Genomic DNA, 7,751 nt, shown 5'->3' on the forward strand with positions numbered 1-7,751 from the left:
TATTTATAAGACTTGGTTTCGTGGTCCCGAAACCACTTTCCGACTAGGGTCAATTTAGGGCTGTCATAGAATTGGGGTAAGGTGTTCACGGATAGAAAATACCAATTTTGGGTTCATTCCCACCTAGATGACTCCCTAGGGTTGTCAGGCCTAGGGTTTACAGTTCTTCCTATCCCAACTAGTTGGTCCGCTAAGAAACCCTACATAAAAACTATCACTCCCACGTTCACTCGGTAATCCCCCATAAAAAGATTAGTTCCTCATGAATCTCATAAACAACATGAACTTGATTGAAAAGATGAACATGAATAATAAATCAAGAATACGGTTTAAGAAGAATCTTGATTTTGTATTAATTATCATAAGTGCAACAGTCCACAAAGAGTTGATGAATCTATAAATTAGATCCTCAGAAGAACAATAATGAAACTAGAACTGAATTACAAATAGAAATAACCTAAGTACAAAATAAACTAAAGAAACTGAAAACTTAAAACTAAATGAAAGTTGTAACCTAAAAAAGAAAAAAAAATGAATATTAAGTGTTCAAAGAAGCTTATTTATAGATTGGCATAATGGTTAAAAATACCCTCAATGTTTAGGGTTTTTTGGGTTTGAGCCTTTAGCCTTTTTTTGGGGGGGGGGATTGACACCCTCAACGTTATAAGTTTTCCAAAAATTATCCCAATTTTAACAGTAAACATGAGTTGACTGTCAGTCAAATGACAGGTCAATGAAGAAGCCTATGTGGCATGTTATATAAGCACAATGTCATAAATGATGTTATCTATAAAAAATTTGTTTAATTTTTTTTTTCATTTTGTTTTCATCTCATTTCTTCTTCTCTCTTTCTCTCTTCCCTTTTAGCTGCTATTATAGTAAAATCAAAGAAAATCCCCAAATGAAAATGCTAAAAAAGAAAATAAAAGAATTATGTGGCAGTGACAACACATGTTTCTTTTAGTTTCAGTTTTTGTAGCCTTATGTTCATTCGATGAGCATTATGTTTCTAGCCATGGCAGACTTACCAACAAGAAAGTGTAGTACATAAAGCAACGAAATATGCTTTATTACATAGGTGAGTTCGATGACAGAGGGAAGAACGTCATCATCAACCCGTCATTGGTTTTTGAAAACCTAAGGTTGAGAGTTGAGAAACACTTATATAGCTTTACAAGATTGGAAAAAAGCAATTCTTCCCGACCTATTTAATCTTATCGCCGATTGGGTTGGACCCTGTGTGTGTGACTATACTGGTGTTTACTGTACTCCAACGCTTGATAACAAGAGAATCAAAACCATCGCTAGTATTGATTTAAACCATAGAGATATCACCATATACTTGCCGGATGAGCTTGGCCTACTCACCGATTTTGTATTGTTTCATATAAACTCGAACTAATTTTCTGGTACGGTTCCACATAAGTTTATAAAGGTTAAGCTGATGCTTGAATTGGATCTTAGCAACAATTGGTTTGCTAGTAAGTTCCCTGAAGTGAGTCTTATGCTTCATTTACTTAAATTTTTGTGAGGTTTAATAAATTTGAAGGAACTATACCCAAAGAGCTTTTTGATAAAGATCTGGATGTTATTTTCATTAATCATAATCAATTTAGATTTAATCTACTGGATAATTTTGGTAACTCACCGATTTTTGTTATTGTTTTGGCTAATAATAAGTTTCATGGTTGTGTGCTGGAGAGTCTATGGAAGATGACGGGTCTTGAAGAGATTATTTTAATGAACAATAGATTTTGATCTTATTTGCCAGAGCAAATTGGTGGGTAGAAAATTTTGACTATTTTTTATGTTAGCTTTAATCAGTTATTAGGTACTTTACCGGAACAAATTGAGGAAATGATGAATCTTGAATAGCTTAATGCGACACATTTCCCTTATATTTAATTCTTTTTTTGATGTGTCATCTTCATCCTCGCATGCTACATAGGCTACTTTGTTGACCTAGACTTAACTGACGGTCAACTCATGTTTACCATTAAAATTGAGATGATTTTTTGGAGAAATCGTAACATTGAGGGCATCAATCCAAAAAAAAAGGGCAATGGCTCAAACTGTGACAGCCCAAAATTGACCCTAGTCGGAAGGTGGTCTCGGGACCACAAAACCGAGGCATAAAAATAATTAAAAATTTATTTTGATGCCTATAACATGTGTGTGCTCATGTATGACATTTTATGATGATTGATTTAGTGTTATAAGGGTGAATTCCACAAGAAAGGACTTAGTAATGAACTTTGAAAGTATGATAGGAAATGTGTGATGACTAATTAAAGCATGCATGCAAAATAATGGACTTGCATGTCAAATTCCCCTTTTATAGGTGGTGGCCGGCCATGACAAGGAGGATGGGCTAAACATGTCATGAAACATGTTTTGTTGGTGCATTAGGGTGAAATAATAAACAAAGGTGTATGGGTGATAAAAAATGAAAAAAATGTGTGTGAGTGTGGTAATCCCCCATTGCCGTGAGTTGTAGAGAAGGAAAGAAAAAATTTTGTTCATCCTTTCTTTGAGCCAAAACTAAGGAAGAAGGAGGATTTTTGCTTCATGCTTGGTTTGGAAGAGATCTAGAAGGAGATTTGGCTAAGTTTGCATCAAGACTAAGGTATGTATGAGGTTGTGTTAGGAGTTTCATGCATGTTTTGGTTGCTAACTTGATGTGCATGTTAGCCATGGCTCAAATCTTTGTTAAGCCATGGAAATGGTATTTGGCCAAAGTTGTTATGGTGATAAAGCCATTGCATGCTAAGTGTGAAGCTTGATGATGATGCATGCAATGATGGATTGTCTACTCTTGAGTAAGATTTTGAGCTTTCTTTTGTTTTATCATGATTGAAGTTGAAAAGGAGCATGATTGTCATATTCGCCATGATGCATTCATGAGCATGGTTCATGCTTCTTGCATGTTAGTTAAAATTTGTGTTTTGGATGGCTATGGACACCTTGAAATTCGCCATGCTCATATATGTATATATATGTTTGCACATGATGTTTTGGTTATGAAGGAAGTGATGAATAAGTTTGTTTAACGAAGAAGATGTTGAAGAATAATTGTGAAATTGCAAGCACAAATCGGCCTAGCACACATATAAGTGCTTGATGCTATATTATAAGTTTTGAGCCACAATATGAAAAGCATTAACTAGTAAAATGCATGCTGTTTTTGTGAGGTATTAAGTGCATAATTGGCCTCAACATGTACATGAATATTCGCCTTGGGTAGCCTATTGAAGGCCTTAGCATTTCCTTGATGCTCAAATAAATTGTATTGAATTGCTTGATGTAGTATAAAATGTGCATGACCATTGTGTATTCAAGTTAAAGAGTGGCCATATGACCATTTAAATTCCTTGTCATATTCGCCATAAGCTAGCACAATGAGGTTTTAATAAATTGAATTTGTTTGAATTAGCTCAAGAGCTAAGAGGTCCACAATTGGACAAGGGAAGGAAAAAGTGATCGAATAGCCGTAAAAGCCGCTCGACAACATCCGAGGTAAGTCCTCAAGAAGTGACCTTACTTGAATTATGTGAGATGAAATATGGATGTGTATGATTATTGATTATGTGTGTATGAGTATTTGAATTCCACCCGGCTAAGTCCCGAAGGCGAATATGCTAATGATTATAATTGTGTTTGAGCCTTAGTAAGGAAAATGAAATATGTATGTCCAATGATTATTGATGTATGTGTGCATGAGAAATTGAATGATATCCGGGCTAAGCCCAAGACAATTATGCTGAAAATTATATCCGGTTAAGACCAAGGCAATTGTGCTAGTAGCTATATCCGGGCTAAGACCAAGGCATTCGTGCAAGTTGTTAAATCCGGGCTAAGACCAAGGCATTTGTGCAAATCGTGATATCCGGGTTAAGTCCCGTGAGGCCTTGGTGCGGGTTATCATAACCGGCTATGTCCCAAGGCGATTGAACGAGTAGCGACGTCCGGTTAAACTCAAGGTATGTGATTTGAAAATTATAAGCTTGCTGGAAAATTTCAGCTAATGCACTTGTGAAATTTCCCAATGACAAGGTAAGTGCGGTGTGTGCTTTGCGCTAGGAGTAAGAGCGTATGAATATCCGCTCCTATGATGGAGCGAGTTATCGGCCTTAATGAAGCCGTTATTTGTGTATGAACATAAGTGTTGGGATGGTGAAGTAAGCACGATTATGTGAATGTGCATTAATGAAATGATGCATTTGGTTATGTGAATGTATTGCTTTAATTAGAGTTGATTATATTCCTTGAGACTTACTAAGCATAAAATGCTTACCCGTTGCTTTGGCTCTCGCTAGATTTCGCTCAAGCAATCGGATTTGGGATCGTTGAAGTCAAGTCATCCACACTATCAAGCCTCCATTTTGGTATAAATTATTGGTTGAACTTGAGATGGCATGTATAGGACTACCTCATGTTTGTTAAATATGTTGTAATGTAAGTATGTACGGCCATGCGAAAATGGCTCGAAAAAGGAAGCATGAACTTAGACTAATTGTGGTTTGTATATATATATATTGGTGTCATGATGTGGCTATGGCTTGGAAATAGGAATGTTGGTCATATGATCAGCCATTGGTATGGTTAAAATGATCATATATGAACCTATGTATGGCAAGACTAGTTGATTCATGGAGACTACCAAATAGGTAAGCCCTACCTTAAAAACAGATGCTGCCAGCTGCAGTGGCGTGAATGTGAAAAATCACCAAAATTCATAGGAATGGAATTAAATAGTGAATAAGCTATGTAAATGAACCTTGATGAGTCTATTTTCTTATGGAAGAAACGAAATGGTCATAGGAGTTACAGGTTAAGAGATATTAAAGCTATTGTGAGACAGGGCCAGAATGGTTTCTGGGTTCCCTGTCGCAACTTTAAAATTCACTATAAATTATCCAAAAGAATTAGGAGACATACCTTATATGTACAGATTCCATTTTGAGTCTAGTTTCATTAGAAACAAACGGAACCAGCATTAAAGCCCTGCACAGAGAGATATTCAAGTTATACCGCACGAAGGTCAGAGCAGTCGATCCCTGTAACATGGGTGACTTTAACTAATAAACTGTACCAATTGGCCCGACCAAAATTCTAGAAATAAACCCATGGATGGATATATGAGTCTAAATTCAGGAAAATTTACGAAACCAGTTTCCGAGTTTTGAAACTCGAGATATGATTTTAAGGCGACAGTGACGCAGTTTTTCCAGCCTGACTGGAAATGTCCAATGGATGGGCAAAACAAGTGAACTTAGCTTGCTAACCCTCGTGTCCGACACGGCGATGGTCTCGGTTCGGGGTGTTACAATTTATTGGTATCGAGCCGGTTTAGTCGATTCTAGGACTACCGTGATGTGTTTGGGGTCTAGCTATACATGCCATTAAATGATGAATCGATAGTGTGGTGATTTCGACAATTTGACTTTGTGTTTGTTATTAGAATGGATCCCGATCCCAACCGAAGCGATAGCTGATGGTGTGAGAGTGTGGCGCTGCTCCCGCACAAGGGACAGCACCGACGGACTCTCAACCTATGGCCAGCAATCCGAATGATGAGGCTAGGCAAGCCTTTTATAGTGTGATGAACGAATGGTTTAATCAATACATTCGAACTAACACTACTGTTCCACAACCTCCATTCCCGACAAATGCAACCCCAAGACACCACAATACCTCCGGTGACTGACCAAATAAGGTCAAGTAAGCCCCAATCGATAGGATTCAAAACATGGGGCCACTGAATTTAAGGCTACGGATGATGATGATGCCGAGCGAGCTGAATTTTGGTTGGATAACACTATCCGGTGCTCGATGAGCTATCCCATACACCCGATGAGTGTTTAAAGTGTACCATCTCCTTGCTACGTGAGTCCGCCTACTATTGGTGGAGTACTCGACTTCGTGGTGCCTAGAGAGCAAGTGACTTGGGAATTCTTTCAAACCGAGTTCAAAAAAGTATATTAGTCGAGATTCATCGACCAAAAGCGAAGGAATTTCTTGATCTTAAGCAAGGTTCTATGTCCGCTATCACTACGAACGAAAGTTTGTGAGGCTTAGCCAGACGCGCGCGAGAATGCATTTCGTCCAAGCTATTATGTGTAAACGCTCGAGGATGGGCTGAATGATGATATAAGGATGTTCGTTGGCATTCTCGAGATACGAGAGTTCGTAGTACTTGTTGAGCGAGCTTGTAAAGTCAAGAGCTTAGAAAGGAGAAACAAAAAGTTGATGTGGGAACCGGAGAATTCGAAGAGGTCCTCGGAAAGTCTCTTCAACAAGCATCGAAGAGATTTCGAGATGATGTGAGCCGGTCTAGAGGCGTTTGGGCTTTTCTAGACGAGGACGCGATCGACCCCTGTGACCACACGAGTCACCTCGATCGCGGTGGTGGAAATGATCGCCGAGAGAGGCGGAGTGCCCACATTGTGGCAAATGGCATTCGGGAGCTGTTGGTTTCGTGATCGCTCCTGCTATAAGTGTGGATCGGCCGACCACTTTATGAAGGATTGCCCGAGGATGCATGAACAGAATGTAAGTCGAGTGCAAACCCGGTGCTACCATCGCCGAGGTAGGCCACCTAGAAATATGGGCAATGTCGATGGCGGTCGAGAGGATCTAGAGATGCTACCATCGATTTGAGGCTCGTGCTCTGCTAGGACTTATGCCATACGCCAGACGCCGAGGATGCTTGCCTCTCCGGATGTTATTACCGGTACTTTCACTCTTTTCAATACAAATGTGATTGCTTTGATTGACCCCGGTTCTACTCATTCATATATATGTGAAACCTTAGCATCCAAGAAGACTTTGCCCATTGAGTCTCTCGAGTTTGTAATTCGGTGTCAAACCCTTGGGTCATTACGTGCTTGTCAACAAAGTGTGCAAGAAAAGTCCCCTAGTGTTCCGAGGTTCTTGTTTTCCGGCGGACTTGATGCTTTTGCCGCTCGATGAGTTCGATGTTATTCTTGGTTTGGATTGGTTGACCATGCACGATGCGGTTGTAAATTGCAAGAGCAAGACTATCGATTTGAGGAGCGCGAATAACAAGATAATACGGGTTGAGTCTACGGACTTAAAGGAGTTGCCACCGTAATATCGCCGATGTTGGCCTAGAAATATGTAAGAAAAGGGTGCGGCGTACCTTGCGACGTGCTTTCGATGACAAGGAATCGAAAAAGAAACCCGAATCTGTGCCCGTGGTTTGTGAATACCGAATGTTTTCCCAAGAATTGCGGGCTTACCACCGCTCGAAGTAGAATTTGGCATCGAATTGGTACTGGTACCACTCAATTTCGATAGCTCCGTATCGTATGGCATTAACGGAGTTAAAGGAATTGAAGGTCCAATTGCAAGAATTAACGGATAGAGGTTTCGCTCGATCGAGTTTTTCTCCATGGGGCGCACCAAGATTGTTTGTGAAAAAGAAGGACGGAAGCATGAGGTTTTGCATCGACTATCGTCAACTCAATAAAGTGACGATAAAGAATAAATATCTGTGCCACGCAATTGACGATTTGTTTGATCAATTAAAGGGAGCCTTGGTGTTTTCAAAGATAGATTTAAGGTCGGGTACTATCGGTTGAGGGTCCGAGAATCGGACATACCCAAAACCGCTTTTAGAACGAGGTACGGTCACTACGAATTCTTGATGATGTCGTTTGGGCTCACTAATGCCTCTGCGGTGTTTATGGATTTAATGAATAGAATTTTCAGGCCATACTTGGATCGGT

The 7,751-nt window shown here is 39.5% G+C and overlaps 1 pseudogene; it reads left to right on the forward strand.

Moving 5' to 3' along the window:
* The first annotated feature begins 951 nt into the window (after positions 1-951).
* LOC108468760 (leucine-rich repeat extensin-like protein 4) lies at positions 952-1,905 on the forward strand (annotated as a pseudogene).
* Positions 1,906-7,751: the final 5,846 nt, after the last annotated feature.

This window comes from Gossypium arboreum, chromosome 10 (assembly GCF_025698485.1).
Source record: "Gossypium arboreum isolate Shixiya-1 chromosome 10, ASM2569848v2, whole genome shotgun sequence".
NCBI classification, from domain to species: domain Eukaryota; kingdom Viridiplantae; phylum Streptophyta; class Magnoliopsida; order Malvales; family Malvaceae; genus Gossypium; species Gossypium arboreum.